Source organism: Mandrillus leucophaeus, unplaced genomic scaffold (genome assembly GCF_000951045.1).
Source record: "Mandrillus leucophaeus isolate KB7577 unplaced genomic scaffold, Mleu.le_1.0 Scaffold376, whole genome shotgun sequence".
NCBI classification, from domain to species: Eukaryota; Metazoa; Chordata; class Mammalia; order Primates; family Cercopithecidae; genus Mandrillus; species Mandrillus leucophaeus.
The window spans coordinates 3,138,930-3,166,357 of NW_012103987.1; the positions used below are offsets into that span (position 1 = coordinate 3,138,930).

At 37.9% G+C, this 27,428-nt stretch overlaps 1 pseudogene across 1 annotated transcript; it reads left to right on the top strand.

The window, feature by feature from the left end:
• The first annotated feature begins 394 nt into the window (after positions 1 to 394).
• On the top strand, positions 395 to 27,081 carry LOC105546958 (annotated as a pseudogene). The gene is made up of 3 exons (XR_001007163.1): positions 395 to 533; positions 13,654 to 13,807; positions 25,292 to 27,081. The product of XR_001007163.1 is annotated as a cofilin-1 pseudogene (transcript).
• Positions 27,082 to 27,428: the final 347 nt, after the last annotated feature.

The following is a 27,428-nucleotide window of genomic DNA, read 5'->3' on the forward strand; positions in this document are numbered from 1 at the left end:
TCCGGGCGCAACCCTCACAAATCGGGCAGCCTTCTTGAGAGTGCAGAAATGCTCTGCGTACCCAGCAAAGACATTCTTTCCTTCCCACCACTCTGCAAACCCTCACGCCGCGGCTTTGTGTCTGTACTTTGGCCAAAACGCAGAAGCTCATGGCCACCTCCCACACCTCACCCCTCATCCCTCACCACCTGCCTTTCAATTCTAGGGTGAGCTCGCCCTCCTCCCCCATCTCTGTGCTGACAAACACCTGAGGGTGGCGCCTGAGAAATCTTTCCGCGAAAAGATTTAGCAGCCCACGCCAGCAGCCCCAGTAGTTGGGACGGAATAGGGCAACTGGCAACAGATTTTGCATTTTGGTGATTTCCCTTTTTCTTTTACCCGTTTCCCTTTCCAGAACGAGCGACGTGACATAAGAGGTCCCAAGGGAGCAAACCTGAAAGCCAGAACCTCCTGAATACACAGACTGCCAGGGGGCCAGATGATGTTAGACACTCCGAAGATATAAGAAGCATCACTTCCTTCAGATAGAGTCGGTGAGACTATGATGTAATGAGAGTTCTCCCTGTGTTCCTCAGGAAGGCAGTTTGTGCCTTTCTACTTGAGGCATCATCTTTGATGGCTAAACAATTCTGCAACTTGGCCAGCGCAGTGGCTCACGCCTGTAATCCCAACACTTTGGGAGGCCGAGGCGAGAGGATCACTTGAGGTCAGGAATTCGAGACCAGCCTGGACAACATAATGAGAATTCGTCACTACAAAAAACAAACAAACAAACAAAAACCTAAAAATTAGCTGGATTTGGTGGCACATGTCTGTAGTCCTAGCTACTTGGGAGGCTGAGGTAGGAGAATCGCTTGAGCCCGGGAGATCAAGGCTGCAGTGATCAAGCCACTCCACTCCAGCCTAGGGGTGAGAGCAAGCCCCTGTCTCAATAATAATAACAGTTTTGCAGCCTGATTGTTAACAAATGTTACTAGTTACAAACTTGTAATAATGTGGTAAAGATAATACCTAGTAAATGTCTGCTGGGATGGGGCAATATGCTGCCATGTGCTTTATATGCATAACCTAAATACCCCAAAATCCTCTAAAATAGCTATTATTTTCTCCGTTTTTACTAATGAGCAAATTTTAAAGCTTAGAGAAACTTTTCTAAGTTCATATACTTAGGAAATAAAGGCAACAATTTCATTGAGACACAGATTTGCCTAATTCAAACCTTGTACTTTACATTTTCTCTTTGAGATAGTAATTTAATATGAGCTAAACTTTAAAATCTAGTTGAAAGTAAGACCATGAAATGCCAAAATCACAAAGCTTTAAAGGAAGGGATGAAAGGGATGCATGAATGTTGAAAACTGTGATTAAGTTCATGGACAGGAATCAGAATGGAATTTAATACTGTAAATGGTTCATGTTTTATACCCATGCCTTTTTAGTATTTAAGGCTTTTATGTATGTGCATGCCTACATTCCTAATTTTAAAAAAAATTGATGTGAAGCTAGGTTTGGGATTGCTAGACTAATTATTTAGAGAGATAGACCTTTGAGAATAACAGGAAGATTATGAGACCAGGACAATGTTCATTAAAAACAAACAACAACAATGAAAAAAAAACAAAAACAAAAACAGAGGCTATCAGTGCTCGGCAGACTTTCAAGAGACTCTCCACTGGGTCGTTGGATGATCCCAAGCTGAATCATTGTTTGGGAGGCTCATGGGCACATGGTTTGACAGGACTAAAAGGGAATGGCCACTAAAGGAAAGAAACAGGTTTTGTGCCCCAATAGGGTAATTATACCTACTGGTAAGGAAAATGAGCTGAGAAATTCAAGGTGGTAATGGATTTTCATTCATTTGCTGAGTGAAATTGGTTCAACTAAGAGCCTCACCCGCCCTCCTCTAAGGACCAGGGTGACCAGCCTACCCAGTTTCAGTTTGCATGAGACTAAAAGGTTTGCTGGGATATAAGACTGGCTGAGAAAGTCTCAGGCAAATCATGAGTCACTTTACTAAAGACATCCTAAATGAATTCTACAATGAAATGGAGTTCCCAATATGGTTACATTTAGTTTCAATTCATCTGCCTAATATCTGAGGGATGATTGCGCAGGAAAGGAAACTCTTAAATAAAGTCATCAAGGCTGACAGTAAAGAGTCCACAAGCTCGAAAAGTGCTACACCTCACTGACTCCCTTTCCAGTGGTTCAGCTGTAAACCAAATGCCTACACCTGTGTGTTTTGGACCTAATAATTTCATTTAGCGAATCCTTAAGAAAGCTTCCATGTCTGGGCCTAAGACGTGAAGTACATTCATTTTCAGCAATCATCAAATCAATGAGGTTCTTCCAGAATAGAGCAGAGTGAACATATGCTTTTCATACCGGGATAGCTTTATATAATCCCTGGCAACACAAATACCATATTTGGCTCACAGTAGGGGCTCAATAAATAATTCATTATATATAATATTAATCAGGAAATTAGAGCAGACTGTAGACTTTCTAGGCCTTTGCTCTTTGTTAGAATCAAGCTATTAAAAACAATTATTACTTTATTGTAGAAAGTTTTTGGGTTTTTTGTGTGTGTGTGTTTTCTTTATCAATACCTCTTAAAATAGTTATGGCAGTTCTTCCCTGCCATAAAATGGTACTAAATTTTCCATTTTTGTTATTAAATGGAGTGTAGCCAGTTTGCTCTGCAACCAAAGTTAATGCACCAGATACTTGGTGGGAAAAAATAATTCCTTAGATTAGGTATTCTCGGCTGGGCTCAATGGCTCACACCTGTAATCCCAGCACTTTGGGAGGCCGAGGTGGGTGAATCACCTGAGGTCAGGAGTTCAAGACCAGCCTGGCCAACATGGTGAAACCTTGTTTCTACTGAAAAAAAAAAAACAAAAATTAGCTGGGTGTGTTGGCAGGTGCCTGTAATCCCAATTACTTGGGAGGCTGAGGCAGGAGAATCTCTTGAACCTGGGAGGCAGAGGTTGCAGTGAGCTGAGATCATGCCACTGCACTCCAGCCTGGGCAACAGAGTGAGATTCCATCTCAAAAAGTAAATAAATAAATAAAAATAAATAAAATAAAATTAGGTGTTCTCAAATTTCATTGTATATGGATTAATTTGTACAACTTGACAAAATGCAGATTTCTGGCTCCCAGTCTTCAGAGACTCCCATTCAACTGTTCTAGGTTTTGACCTAGAAATCTGCATTTTAAAATAAGCATCTGGGCTCTCTGCCATGTGAGGATGCAAGAAGGTGTCTGTCTGCAAGCCAGGAAGGGTACCCTCACCAGACACAGCTTATGCCAGTATATTGGATTTCCCAGCCTCCAGAACTGGGAGAAATAAATTTCTATTGTTTAAGACTATCAATAAATCAGTAAACAAACATCTGAGCTGATTGGGATATAGGTAGTTTTAGAACATATTTTGAGAAACTCTGCCCTAGTGAATGAAGACTGTAGATGTATTTTTGCAAAAATCTCCATCACCTCAACCTAAAAGGCCTATCTGGTCATCTGAACCTTTAACCCAACTGGAATACATCAAGAAATCAAGGCAAGGAAGCCTCATGACGAGATTCAGGATAGAACCCCTTTGGAAGGAAAAACAAATCTGAAATCTTTGAATAAGTAAACACAGTAAACCTGACTCTATTCATTGCTCATTAGAAGTAATTCACTTGACAGTGATTTAGAAAGGATAGAACTTCAACAAATACATAAAATTTTGTAGCAGTAATTATGCCAGTATAAGTCACTTGGTTACCTTGGTTCTTTTAAAAATATCATAAAAGGATAATTTCAATTATTATTTTTTAAGTTTTTAAATCATGTCTTCTGAATCATATGAACCATTATTTTGATAAGGTAAATGAAGTAGAATGGGTGGAGAAAGAAAAGTAAAGCAAGAATATGAAGCTATACCTGAAGCTGTACTTGAAGCTACAATAGACAGAATAATATAGAACACAATGGAGTAACTATTCAGCCATTTTAAAAAATGAGATCCTGTCATTCGCAACAACATGGACAGAACTGTAGGAGATTACATTAAGTGAAATAAGCCAGGCACAGAAAGACAAACTTTGCGTGTTCTCACTCATTTGTGGGAGCTAAAAATTAAAAAAGTTTAACTCATGGAGATAGAGGGTAGAATGATGGTTATCGAGGGCTCGGAAGAATAGTGGTGGGTAGGAGGGAAGTGAGAATGGTAATGGGTACAAAAATATAGTTAGATGGAACAAATAAGATCTAGTATTTGATGACAGGATGACTATAGTCAACAATAATTTAGTGTGCATTTTTAAATAACTAAAAGGGTATAATTGGAATGTTTGTAACAAAGAAATGATAAATGTTTGAGGTAATGGATACCTCATTTACTCTGATGTGATTACAACGCATTGTATGCCTGTATCAACATATATCATGTACCCCATAGATACACACACCTACTGTGTACCCATAAACTTGTTTTAAAAATTAAAAAAAGCTAAACTAAAAAATAATAAGAAGAAATAAGATAGAATCAAGGAAAAAAAATGGAAATTTAAAATTTCAAAAGATTGGAAGTAGTAGAAAGATGAATTGATAACTCCATTCTGTAAAAAGGAGAGAACTAGAAAAAAAAAAAAAACAACAGCAAAGTTCAAAGAACATATTGCTATAAATCTACTTTCCATACTTTTATGTTTTTAAACTTTACACATAATTTTAAATGAGTATCTATAAAAAGAAGTTATATATAATTTTCTTATGCTATCAGGGTAGTACTAATCCACAATCTGCATTTCTACATAACCTTTTTCTTAAACAGCATTGCCAAGTGTAGTTTTAAAAAACTTCTACCACAAAATGTTTTCTAGAACTTGGAAATTTACAATCCACAATATTTTATTTAACTTCAATAAGTACTGTTCAAATGATACTATCTGTGAAAAATCGGAATTGAGCAAAACCAGAATTGCTTCAGATATCTAACCCTACTATATAGCCTCATTAGCAGAAGTTTTGAGGCATAGATGAAAGAGTGATCTCCCTAGGATTCAACTGGCACCTTCATAATGCCCCTGCCTATGGTTTTTTAAATGGGGAGGAGGTGGGAAGGATTGGGTAAGAATAACAAAGATATAAATGCATTAGTTAAAATAGAAGAAACAATAGTTGAAATGTTAATTCTCAATTCCTGTAACAACAGATTGATAGATGATGCATAAAACAAGACCAGATGCTATGGTTTTCAGGATGCACTTGGCTTCCCATCCTTTCTAACCCAGAGCAATTTTTGCTGTAAGTAGGTCACTTGCCTGCTCTCATTTACCTGATTCTAGGAAAAGGCCCTTGAAAGTATTTGGAAAATAATAGGTACCAGTACTTAATGTTTTAAAAATTAAGATTGCATAAAACCTTCCTTCTCCCACCCATTTCTCTAATAGCCAGAATAACTGATAACCTTGAAGAATATGTGAAACTAAAATGAACAAAATAATTTGAGATCTTTTATCTTCTAAGCACAAGTACACTGAATTCTGTGTCCATTCTTTTAGTTCCTGTAATTCACTTTGTTTAGCACTGCCATAGTACTCAGCTCACAGAATTATAGCTGAAGTCTTTATTCTCCTATAAGATATTATCATCTTGAAAAAAGAGGATGCCTAGGACATAGGAGAGGCTTAACAAGATTTAACCTGACCAGAGAGAAAAGAGGATGCCTAGGACATAGGAGAGGTATAGATTTAACCTTACTAAAGAGAAAAAAAAAAAGGGAAGGGAGAGGAAAGACAAGTGGTCCAAAGGTATGACATACGATTCAAACCATTTTACTGATGATAATTTTATGATTGCCCTATCCTGATGTGTTCATCAGAAACTGTCCAATCGGGGGAGTCTTCGTATCTATAGGGTGTAAAAATGTGGACTTTTACAGACCTGGGTTTGAATTTAAGATCTGCTGTTTACCGACTCTGTTACTTTGGACAAATTACTTATGCTCTCAAGCCTCAGTTTCCTTATATTTAATGTGGGAACAGTAACAGTACACATGCCATGGATTTGCACTAAGAAACAAATGAGACAATACGTGCAAAGTGCTGCGCTCAATGCCTGGCACTTAGCAAGTACTCAGTAAACATGCTGGTGTAATACCCCAGATGATATTTTCATTATACGACGAGGTGATGTTCTCTCATTCCTAGATTCTGTAAGGACAATGATCTTTTCATATCTCCCCTGTGTTTGCATGAGGACCTTACCTCTCCAGTTTTCAACCATGGCATCTTGTCTGAAATGTTTACCTTCTCTGACTTGTGAAGAGGCTGTGCCTCTCTGTCCCGCTGACCTCTTGGTTCTCATGTTCCTATTCTTAATACACCCCTCTGGCCGAGTCTTACTGATCAGTAGTCTATAAAACATTTATGATAGTTATATAAAACCTGTAAGATTTCATCCTTATGACCCAAATATAATTAAGTTTAACATACTTATCGATCCATGAAAATAACTGTATGGATATTTCTCAGTTCACTGAAGACCATCATTAATATTAGCTGTTATTCCCATCTGTCAAGTAACAACCATTTATTGAGTGTACATTCTTTGCTTTTATGAATTTCTAAAGATTGAAACATCTTATAAAAATGCAAGTCCTCATATAGCTGTTGATTTTAAGTTAGAGGTTTGCCCTATATTTCATTCCTTCATTTGTTGCTTGCTTTTCCTTACTTAGATTGCTGAGTGGATTTTGCACAAGAAAAAGAAGTTAATTTAGTAGATGAAAGTGAGATGCTGAACAAGCCTTGAGATTTGAGAAGTCAATACTTTGCATGTCTTATCTTTTCTCTGCAAATCACAACCTTCCTATTAACCTCAGGGACAACCACAGCATCAGAGCTATTATTCTACATATAAAATTTATTTATTTGTGCACAACACTTTTTTTTTTAACTTTTAGAGACGGGGTCTTGCTCTGTTGCCCAGGTTGGAGTGCAGTGACTGGATCATAGCTCACTGCAGCCTCAAACTCCTGGGCTTATTAAGCAATCCTCCCAACTTGGCCTCCCAAAGCATTGGGATTACAGGCAGGAGCCACCATGCCCGGCCAAATACCAACACTTTTTTTTTTTTTTAATTTACTATGGGTAATTCATAGAAACATTCCCAAAGTTGAAGGAGCTTTACTGAGCAAAAGAAATGATATATCCTGTTCAGACACTGAATGTATTTTTTCCAAAGGCCAGGGCAAAGCTGGCTGATTTTAAGTGTTTTAGGTTGAAATATCTACTAGGTCTTCTTTCACCTAGAGGGGTCCAGCAGCAGTTCACTGGCAATCTGATGTTAAAAATCTCCCTTCTTCCTCTTTTATTGTCATTGTTTCTGGAACCAGAAAACAGCAGCAGCAACAACAACAACAAAAGGGGAAAAAAATCAAATAACTTGTTTTACAGAAGTACAGGAAACTAAGTATACTAAATTGGCAGGGATGAAAGTCTCATTCAACTTCAAAATAGTATACCTGATAGATTTTCACAAACCTTTCTACTTTCTAGCCTGCTGCTTATTCAGTTGAAATACCAGCAATTCTGAAACCTTTGAATGCCCAAGTAAGGCCTAGTGCTAGAGGCATGCCCCCACCCATTTCTTTATGCCTTCTGAGTTTTCAAGTTAATGAGAGATCAGAAAAGGGGAGAGTAAAGGAGAGTAGACAAACAGACTGACTCCCTAGTCATGTTTTCTTCTTCTATAGTGTTTTGTAAAAAGCTGAAGAAATGCTAATAATTCTTAGCTGGCTAAAAGCAGCTTTAGAATTCTGTCCAGATATTGTTGAACCTCTGGCTGGACCGTGTGCCACCTTCCACATTACAGTCCCTCCATCACTTAATCCTACTTATGTTATATAAACTAGCTTTCCATATATAGTGTCCTCACAGGCTAGTGTTTAAGAAACCTCTTCTGTCCTTCTCTCACGCCTTCTTGGGACCCTTGGAAATAAACAGGTGAAGGAGTTTAAATGAATGATGTCTAAAGCCATGAAATACAGTGATTGTATTTTGTCTTGTTTTTGATAACTAATCATATTTCTTCAGTTTAATCAATCATAAGGATTTGCAGCACCTGAACGCACACTCATAGGCCAAAAAGAGAAGACAGCTAAAAGTCTTTCTGGTGGTACCCATTTCCTCCTCATTCTACAGGAAGATGGGGTCCATGACACTTCATTTTAAAGATCATTCTCAAAATCTGTTTCTGAACCCAACACAGGAAATTTATCAAGCATAGAGTGCCAGGGAGGTGAAGAACAAATATAGTCTCTGCCAAAGTAGTTTGAAGCATGCAGGATGCAGATTATGGCTGTTTTATTCAGTATTTAATATGCTATTATTTACTGTTACTAAATATGATACTGTTTATATAATGTCATAATGCTAAATATTTAATAATTTAATAAAATTATGTTTCAGTATTTATGCAGTATTTGAGAAATTCTAAATTATGACAGTACTCAATGAGAGGTACCAGCTCTTTGGCCTGTCACATGTCAGGTAGCCTTTCTGGGTTTCCTCCTCTGAAATGAAAATACAGGCATACTTCATTTTATTATGCTTCCCCCTTTATTGTGCTTTGCAGATATTATGATTTTTGCAAATGGCAGGTGTGTGGCAACCCTGCATCTAGCCAGTGTGTCAGTGCCATTTTTCCAACAGCATGTACTCGCTTCGTGTCTCTGTGTCTCATTTTGGTAATTCTTACAATATTTCAAACATTTAAATTATTACATCTGTTATGGTGATCTGTGATCAGTGGAGCTTTGATGTTACTATTGTAACATCTGGGCACCACAGACCACAGCCATGTAAGGCAGTGAAATTAATAAATGTTGTGTTCTGACTGCTCTACCAACCAGTCAGTCTCCTATCCCTATCCTTCTCCTCAGGGCTTGCTTTTCCCTGAGACACAACAATATTGAAATTAGACCAGTTAATAACCCTACAGTGGCCTTTAAATGTTTAAGTAAAAGGAAGAGTCACACATCTCTCACTTTAAATCAAAAGCTAGAAATGATTAAGCTTAGTGAAAAAAGGTTTGTTGAAAGCTGAAATAGACCAAAAGCTAGGTCTCTTGAGTCAGACAATTAGCCAAGTGATGAATGTAAAGGAAAAGTGGTTTTTTGTTTGTTTGTTTGTTTATTGGTTTTAAGAGACTGGGTCTTACTCTGTTGCCCAGGCTTGAGGGCAGTGGCATGATCATAGCTCACTGCAGCCTCAAACTCCCAGGCTCAAGCAATCCTCCCACCTCAGCCTCCAAAGTAGCTGGGACTACAGGTTCACACCACTGAGCCTGGCTAATTTTTTTTTGTTTTTTGCAGAGATGGGATCTCATTTTATTGCCCAGGCTGGTTTCAAACTCCTGGTCTCAAGCATCCTCCTATATTGGCCTCCCAAAATGTTGGAATTACAGGCATCAGCAACTGTTCCTGACCTAGAAAAGTTCTTAAAGGAAATTCAAAGTGCTGCTCCAGTGAATACATGCATGATAAGAAAGCAAAAACAGCCTAATGGCTGACATGGAGAAAGTTTTGAATGGTCTGGGTAGAAGATCTAACCAACCACATTCCTACAACTTAATTCAGAGCAAGTCCCTCTCTTCAGTTCTGTGAAGGTTAAGAGAGGCAAGGAAGCTGCAGAAGGATTTGAAGCCAGCAGAAGTTAGTTCATGAGGTTTAAGGAAGGAAGCTATCTTCATAACATGTAAGTACAAGGTGAAGCAGCAAGTGCTAATGGAGAAGCTGCAGTAATTTACTCAGAAGATCTAGCTAAGATCATTGATGAAGGTGGCTACACTAAACACAGACTTTCAGTGTAGACAGAACAGCCTTATTGGAAGAAAATGCCATCTGGAACTTTTATAGCTAGCAAAGAAAAGTTGATGCCTGGCTTTAAAGCTTCAGAAACAGGCTGACTCTCTTGTTAGGAGCTAATACAACTGATGACTTTAAGTTGAAACCAATGCTCATTGGTCATTCTGAAAATCCTAGGGCCCTAAGAGTTACTCTGTATCTACTCTGCCTGTGCTTTATAAATGGAACAACAAAACTGGGATGACAGTACATCTTTTTACAGCATGGTTTTCTGAATATTTTAAGTTCACTATTGAGAACTACTGTTCAGAAATAAATGATTCATTTCAAAATGTTAACTGCTCATTGACAATGCACTTGGTCACTCAAGAGCTCTGATGGAGATGTATAACAGAATGTTGTTTACATGGCTGCTAACACACCATCCATTCTGCAGTCCATGGATCAAAGAGTAATTTCAATTTTCAAGTCTTACTATTTAAGAAATACATTTTATAAGGCTATAGCTACCATAGATAGTGATTCTGCTGATGGGGAATCTGGGGAAAGTAAATTGAGAACCTTCTGGAAGGGATTCATTATTTTATTTATTTATTATTTATGTATTTATTTGAGACGGAGTCTTACTCTGTCACCCAGGCTGAAGTGTAGTGGCGTGATCTCGGCTCATTATAACCTCTGCATCCCGGATTCAAGCAAGTCTCCTGCCTCAGCCTCCCGAGTAGCTGGGACTACAGGCATCTGCCACCATGCCCAGCTAATTTTTGTATTTTAGTAGAGATGGGGTTTCACCATGTTGGGCAAGATGGTCTCGATCTTCTGACCTCGTGATCCACTGGCCTCAGCTTCCCAAAGTGCTGGGATTGCAGGCGTGAGCCACCTCTCCTGGCCCGGATTCATCATTCTAAATGCCATTGAGAACATTCATAATTCATGGGAGGTCAAAATATTAACATTAACAAGTGTTTGGAAGAAGTTGGTCCAACCCTCCTACATGATTTCTAGGAGTTCAAGACTTTAGTGAAGAAGTCACTGCAGATGTGGTATAAATAGCAAGAAAACTAAAATTAGAAGTGGAGTCTGAAGATGGGACTGAATTGCTGCCATGCCCTGATAAAACTTGAACAGATGAGCTACTTCTTACGAATGAGCAAAGAAAGTGGTTCCTTGAGATGGAATCTACACCTGGTGAAGATAATGTGAACATTGTTGAAATAACAAGGGATTTAGAATATTATATCAACTTAGTTGATAAAGCAGTGGCAGTGTTGAGAAAATTTACTGCAATCTTGAAAGAATTCTGCTGTGGGTGAAATGCTATCAAACAGCATCACATACTGCAGAGAAATATTTTCTGAAAGGAAGGATCAAATGTTGCCTCTACCCCCAACCCTCCACATATGGTGAGTGGGGAATAACAGTAGGACACTGGGCCTAAAGAAAAATAATGCCCTTCATTTGTGGAAGGATCGGCTGACTATTAAGAATGTTGCCAAGGCTTGCAAATGTCAGAAAGCAAATGCAAGCAGCATGAAATAGCAGTAAAGTAAGGGCCAGATCAAAAGCTGAAAAAGGAAGTATGGTTAATATAAATACATCCTATCTTTCACACCAATCATGATTTTTCAGAATATGAGCTCATGAACAACTGAAGAAGATTCTTTTCTGCTTTATTACCAACTTTCTTGCTTTATTCTCTTACAAATTCCGCATTTTCTTGAATTTTGCCAATGGAGATTTTACCTAACATGGCACCTTTTAGGAATGTAATCATCCCCACTCTCAATTGGTGAGAAATTACTGTAACAAATTCTGAAACACTTACATAGATTCTTATGAATCATGTTATGTTTTTTTCCCCCTGTCTTATGGTGCTGAATGAATCATGTTTAATTGAGAATTAGCTAAGGGGAAGAGTAGAGCAGTAAGGACATAGATTTATCTCTATTTATGTTTTCATTTACTACTTTTATCAAGAATAATAGCATTTTACCTCTTTTTTGTTGGTTTTTAAATACCACTCTCTGGAAAGTAAATTCAGGAATAATAAACTCCTTACCTATTCAGCATAATCCAATTTATTGTTAATTTCATTGTCTATTAACATAGTAAATAGTGTGTTGGCTTGTAACACTTCTCTCATAGAAGTAACAAACCAACCTCAAACTTAAGAATAATAAGGCAAGGCTGGGCACAGTGGCTCACACCTGTAATCCCAGCACTTTGGGAGGCCGAGGTGGGTGGATCACGAAGTCAGGAGATTGAGACCATCCTGGCTAACATGGTGAAACCCTGTCTCTACTAAAAATACAAAAAAACTAGCCAGGCATGGTGGCGGGTGCCTGTGGTCCCAGCTACTCGGGAGGCTGAGGCAGGAGAATAGCGTGAACCCGGGAGGCGGAGCTTGCAGTGAGCCAAGATCACACCACTGCACTCCAGCCTGGGTGACAGAGCGAGACTCCATCTCAAAAAAAAAAAAAAAAAAAAAAAGAATAAGGTACATGCCTCTTTTTTTCTTGAGAAAGACACCTGTTCCAGTGGATAGAAATGGCTAGGGAAAATCTATATCTATGTCTAGAAAGATGTAATTTCAACAAATCACAGACTCTCAGGATTAAAAGGAATACTGAATGTTATTGAGTCTTCAACCAAAGGCAGTTTGGATTAGAAAGAATGTTTGCTGTGGAATTAGAGGTCCTGGATCAAATCACAGCTTTACCACTTAATGACTGCACATTTTGGGTGACTTATTTAACCTCTCTGAGCCTTGGTTTTCTCATCTATAAAATAGGGATAGTGTCTACGTTATAGAGTTGGTGAGAAGATTGGAGATACTCTACATAAAGGAACTAGGACAGACACCATAAACATTTTAGAAATGATTGTGTTTGTTGTCATCATAATTATCTCACCAAGTGGACACTGAACTAACTTAAACATTCTGGTGACATAGGATTCACGAACTGCTCCAGTTGCCATCTCATGTTCAGAGAACCCTTCAGTGTTACGTCTTCCCTTTACTGAGCCTAAATATTTTCCCCTAGAACTTTCATCCATTATTCTCATTCTTGCCAGTGAGGCTACACAGATTAAGTCTATGTGACTAAATTAAGTGTGAAACTAGAATGGAATATATGCATCAAGAGTGGTGTGACCAGTGTAGATACTATATATTTATCATCACAACTTAGGATCGAACTATCTTCCTTTTGCTAGTAACCACCCTTTTGATAACTATTGAATTTGTTGTTCATAAAGCCTATTCTTCACTAGAATTTGGGTCCTGCATGCTGTACCAGTCACAATTTTGAGGGAGAGACTCAAGTGTAGAGCCTTACAATTTAATTTGTGTCATATTTATCAATAAATGTTAAATTCCTTATGATACAACAAATATAATTTGGCTCTTTAATCAGTTATAATGTCATATGGCATACCCATAAGTTAATGTGACTGACAGGTGGTTAAGAACCTGGTGCATTTTATTTAACAAACACTTTATATAGTATTTAATATATGCCAGCTACTGTTCTAGGTGCTTTACATATATCAACTCATATAATTCTCATAACAAACCTGTGTAGTAAGTACTATAATTATCCTCAGGTAAGGAAATTGAGGCACGGAGAAGTTAAGTAACTCTTTCAAGGTCAAATAGTAAGTACTAAAGCCAGGATTAGACCGGGGCTATCTAATTTTAGAACCTGTATTCATACTCATTATGCCCTGTTCCCAAAATTTTCTGTTACATAGATTGTTGTGGCTTTTTTTTTTTTTTTTTTTTTAGACAGGGTCTTGCTCTCTCACCTAGGCTGGAGTACAGTGACAGTGACCACTGCAACCTCCACCTCCCAGGCTCAAGCGATCCTCCTGCTTCAGCACCCCCACACCAGGCAACATAACAAGACCCCCATCTCTACAAAAAATTAAAAAAGAATTGTCAGGGTATGGTGACCGATGCATGTAGTCCCAGCTACTTGGGAAGCTGAGGTGGAATGATCGCTTGAGCCCAGGAGTTTGAGGCTGCAGTGGGCCATACTGTATCATTGCACTCCAGCCTGGGCAACAGAGTGAGATCCTATCTCAGAAAAAAACAAAAACAAAAAAACATGGCTGCAGTGGGCCGTGTTTGTGTGGGTCTGTTTCTAGGCTGTTGATTCTGTTCCACTGATCTTAAGTGTCTATTGTTTCACCAATACTAGATTATGTTGATTAATCTAGCTTTATAGTCCAACTTAAAATCAGGTAGTTTCATTCTTCAACCTTATTTTTCTTTTTCAAACATTTTGATTTTTCTAATTATTTTTAGATTTCTATATTAATTTTAGAATAAGCTTGCTGTATTTTAAAATTTAAAATTATAATTTGTATAAATTTTTAAAATACAATTTAAAATTTTATTAATTTTAGAATAGCTTGCTATATTTTAAAATTTTGTTTTGTGAGTTCTGTGGAGATATTTAGTGGAATTGAATTACACCATAGATTAGTTTGATGGGTTGAGTCTTCAGTTTTCTTTCCTTCCAGAGATTGGAGTCTTGCTATGTTACCCAGGCTGCAGTGCAGTGGCTATTCACAGGCATGATCCTGCTACTGATCAGCATGGGAATTGTGACCTGCTCCCTTTTTTACCTGGGCTGGTCCACCCCTCCTTAGGCAACCTGGAGTACCCCCCCCAGGAGGTCACCATATTGATGGCAAACTTAGTGCCAACACCCAAGCAGCATAGCGAACTACAGCCCAGAGCTCCTGGGCTCAAGCACTTCTTCCTCAGACTCCTGAGTACCTGGGATTTTTCCAGTTCTGAACATAGTATATCTCTCCATTTATTTATAGTTAGATCTTCTTTGATTGCTTTCATTAATGTTTTGTAGTTTTCAGCATACATATTCTATTAATGCTTTGTTAAATTTGTACCTTAGTATTTCAATATTTTTGGAGCTATTGTAAATGGTATTGTTTAAAAAATACTAGTTTCTAGTTGTTCATTGCTGGTATATGGATGTAAAATGTGTGTGTGTTTACCTTTTGTCCTATGACTTTACTAAAGTCAGTTCTAGGAGTTTTTTTTAAATCACTTGTTTGGTTTTCTATGTAAACAATCATGTCATCTGCAAATAGACATTTTTATTTCTTCCTTCCCTATCAGTATGTCTTTTATCTTCTTGCCTTATTACACTGAATAAAATTCCAATATAATATCAAATAGCAATGGTGAGTGAAGACATTCTTACCTTGTTCCTGACCTTAAGGGGTAGAATTCAGTCTTTCACCACATGTAATACGATATTAGATGTTGGCTTTTTGTACATAACCTTTATGAGGTTGTGGAAATCCCGTTCTACCCTCGTCTGCTGAGAATTTTTTTTTTTTTTTAATCTGAATGGATGTTGAAATCTGTCAAATTTTCTTCCTTTCCTTTCTTTCCTTTCTCTCTCCTTCCTTCCTTTCTTCCTTCTTTCTTTCTTTTTTTTTTTTTTTTTTTTTTTTTTGATGGAGTCTCACTGTGTCGCCCAGGCTGGAGTGCAGTGGCACAATCTTGGCTCACTGCACCCTCCACCTCCGAGGTTCAAGCAATTCTGCTTCATCCTTCTGAGTAGCTGGGACCACAGGCATGCGCCACCACACTTGGCTAATTTTTGTATTTTTTGTAGAGAGAGGGGTTTCACCATGTTGGCCAGACTGGTCTCGAACTCCTGACCTCAGGTGATCTGCCCGCCTTAGCCTCCCAAAGTGCTGGGATTACAGGCATGAGCCACCAAGACTGACCTGTTAAATGCTTTTTATGTATCAAATGACATGATCATGTAGCTTTTCCTCTTTAGTAATACGGTGGATTACATTGATTGATCTTTAGAATATTGATCCAGCTTTGCATTTTCAAGATAAACCTCATTTTGACATGGTATATAATATTTTTATATACTGCTGGATTCAATTTGTTAATATTTTGTTGAAGATTTTTGTGTCAAAATCCAAGGCAGATATTGGTGTATAGTTTTTTCTTGTCCTGTCTTTGGTATCAGAATAATGCTGGTTTTATAAAAATAAATTGGTAAATGTTCCCTCCTCCTCTATTTTCTGGAAAGAATTTGTGTAGAATTGGTATTAATTCACCTTTAAATGATTGATAGAATTTGACAGTGTAACCATCTGGGCTTGGAAAAAGTTTTTGAAAGGTTTTAAACTAAATTCAATTTCTTTACAGGTATAGGATTCATCAGGTTATTTAAATTTGCTTATGTGAGCTTTGGTGGTTTGATTTTGAGGAATTAGTCTATTTCACATAGGTTGTCATATTTATGTGTGTTGAGTTGTTCATAGTATTTCCTTATTTTTAGAATACCATTGCATTTGTAGTGATATCTTCTCTTTCATTCCTGATATGGTAAGTTGTGTCTTTTCTTTGTAATCTTGCAAGAGATTTGTGAATTTCACTGGTCTTAAAGAACCAGTTTTTAGTTTCATTAATTTTTCTCTATTGATTTTCTGTTTTCAATTTCATTCATTTCTGCTCCTAGCTTTTAAAAATTTTCTTCCTTCTGCTTGATTTGGGTTTATTTTATTATTATTAACTTTTTAGCTTCTTAAAGATCAGTGACATGAGACCTTTCTTCTTTTTTAATGTCAATATTTCATATTATAAATATAAATTTCCCTCTAAGCATTGCTTTAGCTGAATCCCATTCCACAAATTTTCATATGTTGTGTTTTCATTTTCATTCAGTTCAAAATATTTTTTCCTTTTGGCTTCCTCTTTGACCCATGGATTACTTAGAAGTATAATGTTTATAAATGTTTGGAGATTTTACTTTTACTTCTAAGTTTATTGTATTATGACTGGAGAGCATATTTTATATGATTTCAATTCTTTTTTAGGCTGGATTATGTTTTGATGAATGTGCCATGTACATTTAAAAGAGCATGTATTCTGCTATTGTTGAATGGAGTATTTTATAAATATCTATTAGGTACAGTTGGGTTGATGGTATGGTTCAATTTTTCTATATTTTTGCTGATTTTCTGTTTACTACTTCCATCCATCCCTGAGAGAGGAGTATTGGTGTTTCCAAATATAATTGTGGATTTGTCTGTTTCTCTTTTCAGTTCTATCAGGTTATGATTCACACATCTTATAATGTCCTTCTTTATCTCCAGTAATTTTCTTTGCTCTGAAGTCTACTTTCTCTGATATTAATGTAACTATTCTCGCTTCCTTTTGGTTAGTGTTCGCATGGCATATATTTTTCTATTTTTAACATACCTATATAAATGTATTTTGAATTGAGTTCTTTTTTACAACACATACATAGCTCAGTCATGTTTTTGCATACATTTTACCAGTCTGTTTTAGTGGGTATATTTAGGTTTTTTCTCACGTAATGTAATAATTGATATATTCAGATTTAGGCCTGCCATTTTATTTATTTGTTTTCTATTTGTTTCCTTTTATTTTCTTTCATGTATCTGTTTTCTCTTTCCTACCTTCTTTTGGGGCGTTTGTATATGTTTTAAAATTCCATATTTTTGTTAGTTTTTGACTATATGTTCTTTTTAAAAAAGTTTTTAATAATTGAGATCAAAATATAAATATTTAATTTTACACAACCTACTTAGAATCAATATTTTAACACTTCAAGGGGGATATAGAAATGTTATAATCATTTAGCTCCCATTACCTTTCCCTCTTTATGTTGTAGTTGTCTTATGTATTGCATTTACATACACTGAAAACCCCATTAATGTTATCAGTTCTGCTTTCAAACATGAAACAAATTTTAAGGAACTTAAGAGGTGAATTGTTTATTTTATTTACCATTTCTGTTTTTCCTTCTTTATTCCTTGTTTTTGTTTTGTTTTGTTTTGTTTAGAGTCAGGGTCTTGCTCTGTCACCAAGGCTGGAGAGCAGTGGCACAATCATAGCCCACTGTAACCTCAAATTCCTGGACTAGAAGTGATCCTCCTACCTCAGCTTCCAAGTTGCTAAGACTACCACCATGTCTGGCTCCTCCTTTATTCTTGATGTTTCAGGTTACCTTATGATGTCATTTCCGTCTGTCTGAAGAAGTTCCATTCGTAATTCTTTAGAGCAGGTATGCTGACAACAAATTATCTTTGTTTTCCTCCCCTAAAAATGTGTTTATTTCTGATTTAATCATGAAGGATATTTGTGCTAAATATAGAATTCTGGGTTTACAGGTTTTTATTTTTAGCCCTTTAAGTTGTTCTACTTCATTCCATCCTCCATGGTTTCTGATGAGAAATCTACAGACATTCACGTTGCTTTTCCCCTGTAAATAATGTATCATTTTTTTCTACTGGCTTTCAATAATTTTTCTTGTTTCAGTTTTTAGCAGTTTGATTATGATGTGTTTGGGCATGAATTTCTTTGGTTATACCCTGTTTGGTGTTCTCTGAGTTTCTTGAATCTGTAAGTTATGTTTTTCACCAAATTCAAGAAATTTTTATTCTTTCAAATATTCGTTACTACATTGTATTCTTTCCTCTCTTCTTCTGGATCTCCAGTATCATAAATGTTAGATCTTTTGGTATTGTCCCACCAGTCCCTCAGGCACAGCTTTTTTTCCTCAATATTTTTTCTCTCCATTGTTCACATTGGATAATTTCTGTTGCCTCATCTTCAAATTCACCGACTATTTCCTCTCTCATCTCCATTCTGTAATTGAGCCCATACAATTAGTTCTTTATTTGTTATTATATTTTTTAGTTCTGAATTTCAATTTCATTGTTTTTTTAAATTATTTTTTGCATTTCTTTCAGGAACTTTTTTATCTTACGATCTGGTACACTTGTCTAATAACTGTTTTAAAGCTATAGTCAGCTAATTCCAGCATCTGTAGCATCCTGGCATTGTCTCTATTGTCTTTTCTTATGTGAGTTGAGATTTTCCTGGTTCTCTTACACTGAATAGTTTTGAATTGTATCCCAGACATTTAATATATTATAAGACTCTGGGTTTTGTTTAAATCATATGGAGAATACTGATATTTTTGTTTTAGCAGGTAATAGATCTGTTTTGGTTCAAGCCAAAAATTCCAACCAACCTTCTGTCAGTTGTAGTTTCAATGTCAATTCCATTTTCAAAAAGAATATTTTGCTTTCCATGCTATTTAGATCTATCCTCTATGTGTACTACCAGTCAGTAGTGGTAGGGTGATGGAATTGTGTGTCCTTTAGTTCAGTCTCAAAGTCTTTTTGGTACCTATGCTGTTTGCAATCAGATCCATCCTTGTGCAACTTGAAGGTGAGTCTAGGAGGTTATAATAAACTTAACTACTACTTCCCTGAGTTCCTCCCTCTTCATGGTCTCTAGTACTTTCTTATTCCTAGGACTTCCTTTTTCAGTCCCACAGCCAGAAATCTAGTGCTTTAGTTACCCTACTGTGGTATGTACTTTCTGGGACTACACTATGTCCAGGGCTCAGCAGTGGAAGGACAGAGAGGAAAAAATCAACTGGTGTTTATCCCACCCTCCTGAGGCCCCAACTTTTCCACAGAAGAAGGTTCCCCTCCCTCAGAGATATTGGAGCCTGTGGCCACCTGCTGACATTGCAGTCATTACCACTGCTTGGTTAGCCGGATTTCTAGGGGCTTGGGGCACTAGAGAATGGAGAACAAAAGAAAAGAAATTAGCAGATTTCTCCCACACTCTCTGAGTATTAGGAGATGCTTTTCCTGCTCCTTGAGCCAGAACTAGAGGGCTTCTCCTGGGGCTCTGTCTGTCTGTGCCTATTCTGAGTTTCACACTGCCTTATTTCTAGACTGAGGTTCTGATAGGGAAAAAACAAAAACAGAAAACTCACTGCTTGTTCAGTAGTACTTTAAATTCTAGTCTTTTTCCCCAAATCACTTGCTACTTTTTATCTTCCAGTGTCCTCAAGTAGCTGCTTCATGCATTCTATCTAGGTTTTATAACTATATTTAATGATAAAGACAGGGTGGGCTGGGCACAGTGGCTCACGCCTGTAATCCCAACAGTTTAGAAGGCCGAGGTGGTCGGATCACCTGAGGTCAGAAGTTCAAGACTAGCCTGGTCAACATGGTGAAACCCAGTCTCTACTAAAAATACAACAATTAACTGGGTGCGATGGTGCACACCTGTAGCCTCAGATTGTGCCACTGCAGTCCTACCTGGGTGACAGAGTGAGACTCTGTCTCAAAAAAAAAAGACAGGATGGAGTGTGCTTACTCCATCTTACCTAGAGCTGGAATGGAACATTGTTTTTAAATGGCTGTTATGGATTGAATGTTTTTGTCTCCTTAAAATGCACAAGTTGAAGCCCTAACCCTGAATGTAATGGTATTTAGCAATGGGGCCTTTGGGAGGTAATTAGGATTAGATGAGGTCATGAGAGTGGGGCATCATGATGGGATTAGTGCCCTTATAAGAGGAGACATCAGAGAGCTCATTCATATTCTCTCTCTCTCTCTCTCTCTTTCTCCCCCTCTCTCTCCCTCTCTCTCCCCTGCCCCTCCTTTTTGTGAAGACATAGAAAGAAGGCAGCTGTCTGCAAGCCAGAAAGAGAGGCTTCACCAGGAATTAAATCAGCTGGCACCTTGATTCGGGACTTCCCAGCCTCTCAAACTGTGAGAAAGTAGATTTCTGCTGTTTTCGCCATCCAGTCTATGGTATTTTGTTTTGGCACCTTGAGCAGACGAAGACAATTGCCAACATATTTATGAAAAAATTCTTGGTACTACATATTGCGTCATTCTTTCCAAATCAATCACTACTTTTCCTCATAATTCTACCTGTACATGTTTTCTTCAAGATTTATAACAAATTATACTTAGCTGAATTTCTAGACAGAAAGAGAAACAAATCCCCCAAAACTAGATGGGTAGCTTTAGAGATCCAATAATTCTGTGTCATGTAGTTGTAACACTTCAGATATATATATTTTGATATGTCTTTTTTGAATTAACTTACTGCTTAATTGTTTGGTCTTCAGTCACCTTGACTAAATTTGCCTGATGTTTCTCTGTAAATAATCTCAAGGCTAGGTGACCTAGGTCCTGTTTGGGCCAATTATTTTTATTTTTATCTCTGAGAAGCTTGCCTCAAAGAGAACTTTTGGTTAGGAGCCAACAGTCCATTTCTTTCACATACATCCTGTTAAACTCTAAGAAATGAGGATCGTATTGAATAAATATAAATGAGTAGAAGGAAGATAAAGCAATTTGCTTGTCTGCTGCAGATAGTAGTTTTAAATAAATTTTTACCTAATAATAAACCGAACATGAGTAATTCTTGACCATCAAAAGAGAAGGACAAGTCCTTATAATTGGAGTGGAACTGGACTAGAACTAGGCTATTGTCTCAAGTGGGACGAAGACTCTAGAATAGATCAGTGAGCTTTGTACCTAAGGCAATTTCATGTTATGCTCTATTGCTCTCCACCAGATGGATTTCTTTCTTTCTTCCCCCACACCCCAGTAATCTTTTCCATCTCATCTATTCCCTTTTCTTTTTCTCTTCCTCACAGTTTTTATATCTGTGAACCTAGATTAATCAGTAGATTTAAAGAAGTAGTGGGATTTAAAGAAACTGCTGATCCTTGATCCTTTTTAAAAATCTGTCAACACCTCCCATCTTTTCCTTGTATGCTGCCTTCCTGTTCCTGTTCCACCTTTCCATGTTGTCCTTCACTTCATGGCCAGGCTTTAGCCCTGCCAGTAGTGGCCAGAGACATGAATTAACTCTGTTTGAGTCACTTAGGAATAAAAAGATTATTACTGACCTCAATTCTAGAATAAAAATACTGTGGTTTTTCTCTCCCACACTATAATTTTACTAAAACATTACATAGTTCCAGAGTTAATCAGGATACTCTGTGAAATTAAACCTTAATTGTGATTTGGCTACTTCCTTCTTAGGGAATATTAAAAGAGAAATATTAGAAAATGATAATTTCAGGCTGGATGCAGTGGCTAATGCCTATAATCCCAACACTTTGGGATGACAAGGTGGGAAGATTGCTTGAAGCCAAAGGTTTGAGGCCAGCCTGGGCAACATACTGAGACCCTGTCTCTAAAAATAAAAGTAAAAAAATTAGCCGGGTGTTGTGGTGTGCCCCTGTAGTCCCAGCTACTTGAAGGCTGAGGTGGGAGGATCACTTGAGCCCAGGAGGTTGAGGCTGCAGTGAACCATGATTGCGCCATTACACTCCAGCCTAGGTGACAGAGTGAGACCCTGTCTCTGAAAAAGAAAAAAGAAAATGATAATTTCATCAGAACTTGTTTGAAAGAGAAACATTAGTTTCTTGAACAAAATTAGGAGTGCACATTTGAGGGAATTTTGGTTATTTCTACTGCAACTGAGGAAACAGGTATATTACTATGTTTGATTTGTAATTAACAAGGCCTCATATCCCTTTTTTCCCCCGCTTCAGGGAACAGAATATTTCTTAAGTTTGACATTTCCTCTCTTGATGTTCCCTCTGGAAAACTTAAAATATAAATAGTGATTAAGGTCTTTCCAGATAATGTCCTGTACCAAAGTGTAGAAAGAACATACATAATGTCCCACACGAAAGCGTAGAAAGAACATAACATGACATCATAATGTAAAGTAATATATGATGATATTTTTATCTCAGGGCTATATTATATCCAGCTGATAAGTTTTATTTGTATGTTTGTTTATAATTGAAAAAGTATATAGTCTTTTAGTCATGGAGCGTATCAAACTTAACTGAGCATCTCTCTGATACTTAAAAATACTGCTAGCATTATGAGATGCTTCCACTGAAGTGAAAGCTAAGATGTAGTTAGGAGTTGTCAAGCTTTACACTAGAGCCTATATGAAGTTTTGATTCTAAATGTTACTGTACCTTCTGACAACTGTGAATGAATGAACCTGGTTCTTGGGGAGCCCGTTCTGGTTTTCTCTTTGCACAGTTAAGCTGGGACTAGCATCATTCTAGTTTGCAGGCGACATTCTCTGGGAAGCTGGTCTACGGGGGAGCTGACATCTTCTGAACCTAGTCCCCACAGAGAACTTCGAATGAGTGGAATCAAGAGGTTACGTGCATTCTTGCTCATGTCATAATGCTGGACATGTGACTTCAGAGAAGCATGTGCCAGGTCAATATGATTGAGCTGTTCCCACAATACAAAGCCTTGACCATAGATCGATTCAGAGGCAAATGCAGCCTTCTTAGACTCTCAACCGAAACATTGGTGTGACATAGAATTATAATAAAAGATATACAATTATTTCAAAAGTACTGTTTTACTGGGATATCTCAAAGGACTAAGAAAATCTTTATTTTCTTATCTCCTATCTTTTATTTGATGATAGTTATTCATCGCTCATTCAGCCTTTACTGAAAGCTTATCATATATCAAACAATATGCCAGGTGTCAGAGAGGGCAGCAAAGAGAGTACAATTGAGTTAGACAGAGTACCTGCACTCAATAATAATAACAACTAACACTTATATAGTGCTTTCTGTGTGCCAGGCTTGTCCTAAGTGATTTTACACGCATACACCCTCATTCAATCCTTATAAAAACCCAATGAGAGGCCGGGTGCGGTGGTTCATGCCTGTAATCCCAGCAACTTTGGGAGGGTAAGGCGAGCAGATCACTTGAGGTCAGGAGTTCGAGATCACCCTGGCCAACATGGTGAAACCCCATCTCTACTAAAAATATAAAAATTAACCGGGCATTGTGGCAGGTGCCTGTAATCCTAGCTACTCAAGAGGCTGAGACAGGGAAATCGCTTGAACCTGGTAGGGGGATGTTGCAGCTTGCTGAGATCGTGCTACTACACTCCAGCCTGAGCAACAGAGTGAGACTCCATCTCAAAAAAAAAAAAAAAAAAAAATTAAAAACCCAAAGAGATGGCTACTATTATCATCTCCATTTTACAGATGAGGACCTGGGTACACAGAGATTAAGTAACTTGCCGAAGATCTCACACCTGGTAAATGGCAGAGCAAAATTTGAAAACAAACCATCTTGTTCCAGAAACTGTACTTTTAACTTCATGATAAATAGCTTCCTGAGGAATTTATGATCTGAGTATACATAGTAAGTACCTCCCCTTTAAGGGTAAGGCAGTAGGTAGTGGTGAATAGGGAACCAAAAGGTGACTCAGGTTGAGTAAAACAACACCAGGCATATCTGACTCAAGGAGTGCTTCAGAGGCCGGGGGTGCACACCTGTAATCCCAGCACTTTGGGAGGCTGAGGCAGGAGGATCACTGGAGCCCAAGTTCAAGACCAGCCTGGACAACATGACGAAACCCTCTCTACAAAAAATACCAAAATTAGCTGGGTGTTGTGGCACATGCCTGTAGTTCCAGCTACTCGAGGCTGAGAGGTAGGAGAATCACTTGGACCTGGGAGGTTGAGGCTGCAGTGAGCTGTGATCGTGCCACTGCACTCCATCCTAGGCAATAGAGTGGGACTCTGTCTCAAAAAAAGAAAAAGAGGAAAAAAGGAATGCTTCAGTCTGCTCCAAAGAAAAGAATGGAGTAATGTGAAGTATTAAATGTAGCAAGAGGCCACTGCAGTAGCTCACACCTGTAATCCCAGCACTTTGGGAGGCTGAGACGGGAGGATCACTTGAGCCCAGGAGTTCAAGACCAGCCTGGGCAACATAGTGAGACCCTGTCTCTTAAAAAAATAATAAAAAGTAAATAAAAATAAATGTAGCAAGAAATTGGAAATCTTTATCAACAGATAGCAATCTAGTTTAATGTTATGTGCATGGCCACAATCCTTATTCCACTGTATCCTCCTTTCACATATATATTATGAACGTTAATGAATACAATAATTCTGATAACATTTCTTTTCTCCCTTTCTCCCTCCTCTGGTAGAGTACTCACATAAAGGCTGCATTCACAGTTGAGGTTAGAACTTGTCTAGGCATGTCTGGTGAGCTGATGGGAGGAGTTTGCCAGGAGAGTATGTTCAGAATACTGGAAACCTTAGGGAGAAAACTCCTGAAGGTAGAAAATTGCAGAAATTATAATATAGCCTCAGCTGCTATCAGAGAAGGATGGCTTTAGTACTTTTGGTAGAGAAGCAGTGTAGCAGCAAATTTTAAGAGATACATAAGAGGTATTTAAGTAGATCATGCCGGTAGGTCATTTAGTAGTAGTATACAATTAATAAATATTCATTATTACTTGTGTGACAGTGCTTACCCCACACTGTCCTTATAGAAACATATTTGCAGAGACCTGGGGAGAAAATGCAAACATGCCAGAGGGCTTCATAAGACCATACATACCCTTTAATGACTCCATTAAGTGTTATCAACAAATGTTAGTAATAATAAATATAGTTATTATCATTATTGTTCTTATTACAGCCCCATTTTATGTTATTACTGATTTTTTAACAGGGTCATTGAGAAAATAAGACTTCATTTTCAAAATATTTAAATGTCCAGTCAGATCCTGGCAGCAGCTGCAGCGGCTCTCCTTGCCATTTCCTTTTCACTTTTGGAAACATGGGCTCCCATGTGGCTGTCTTTGATGATGTCATCCAGTTGTTCAGTGACATGAAAGTGTGCAAGTCTTCAACACTAGAAAAGGCGAAGAAGCGCAAGAAGTTGCTGCTCTTCTGCCTGAGTGAGTACAAGAAGAACATCATTCTCGCAGAGGCCAACAAGATCCTGGTAATTAATGTGGACCAAACCATTGATGATCCCTATACCACCTTTGTCAAGATGCTGACAGGTAAGGACTGCCCTACGCCCCCTATGATGCCACCAAGGACAGCAAGAAGAAGGACCTGGTGTTTGTCTTCTGGGCCTCTGAGTCTGCATCCACTAAGAGCAAAATGATCTATGCCAGCTCCAAGGACACCATCAAGAAGAAGCTAGGGGTCAGCACCCTCATCTTCCTGGAGGACAAACCTTTGTGATCCCCTCCAGTCCCTTTCCTGGAGAATCTAGTAGTCCCAGACCTGCCCTCAGGGATTGCAGGCTGCCCCCTTCCTGCCAGACTGGAGGGGCTGGGGGAATCCCAGCAGAGGGAAGGCACTCCCTTTACCCCCATTGCCAAACAGACCCCCAACTCCCTGGATTTTCCTCCTCTCTCCATCCCTGACAGTTCTGGCCTTCCCAAACTGCTTGGATATTCTGCTTCCTCTTGGGTTGAAGCAGACCAACTTCCCCCAGGAACCCCAGTTGGGGAAGGCCTATATATATATTTTAAAAACAACCCCGCTCTCCACCTGTTCCTCCCCCTTCCCATGCTACAACTTCTAACCACAACAGTGACTCTGTGCTTGTCTGTTTAGTTCTGTGTATAAATGGAATGTTATGGAGATGACCCCTTCCCACGCCAGCTGGTTCCTCTCCCTTGGTTATGGCCACTAATGGAAACCAGACTAGTAAGCGACCTTTAATTTAAAAAAAAAAGAAAAGACAATAAAATAATACTCAAATGTTTAAGCAGATTTCCCTAAACAGAAAGAGTAGAATAGAATTCATATGAATAAGCAAACAATTTAATTGTTACTACTGGGCATTATGGTATGGATTTTGCTTTCCTACAGAAAATAACTCCACAACTGATTTTATTAGTATATAATTAATTTCTTGCTAAGAGTCATTTTCACTTATCTCGCCATTGGATATTTGTGAAATCACTAATATTTCTTTTATCCATCATTCATATGTAAGTAAATAAGTACCTTACTTCCTCTTTCCAGGCAAGCAGTGGTTCCAAATATAGCCATGTGTCACATAACAGGGATTTGTTCTGACATGAATCCATAGACAATTTTGTCTTTGTGCAAACATGATAAAGTGTACTTGCACAAACCTAGATGGTGTAGCCCACTACACACCTAAGCTATGTGGTATAGTCTGTTGCTTCTAGGCTACAAACCTGTACAGCATGCTACTATACTGAGTACTGTAGCCAAGTGTAACATAATGGTCAGTATTTGTGTATCTAAATATACCTAAATATAGAAAAGGTACAGTAAAAATATGGTATAAAAGATAAATGGTATACCTGTATAAGGCATTTACTATGAATGGGACTTGCAGGACTGGAAGTTGCTCTGGGTGAGTCAATGAGTGAGTGGTGAGTCACTGTGAAGGCCTAGGACATTATTGTACACTACTGTAAACTGCATAAACACTGTACACTAGGCTATAATTTATAAAAAATTTCTTCAATAAGTTATTAAATAATAACAAAGTAATAAGTTATTATTACATATCAATGATATTTTCTTTATATCCTATAAGCTTTTTTCTATTTTTAAATTAATTTTTAAAAAATTTTTTAAACTTATTTTGTTAAAAACTAAGACACAAAAACCCATGTAAGCACAGGCCTACACATGGTGAGGATCATCAGTATCACTGTCTTCCACATCCACATTTTGTCCACCGGAAGCTCTTCAGAGTTAGTAACATACATAGAGCTGAAGTAGAAGGAGTACACTCTAAAAGAACAATTAAAAGTATGGTATAGTAAATACATAAACTGGTAACAGTTGTTATCATTATCAAGTATTACATAGTGTACATAATTGAATGTGCCATACTCTTATATGACTGACAGCGC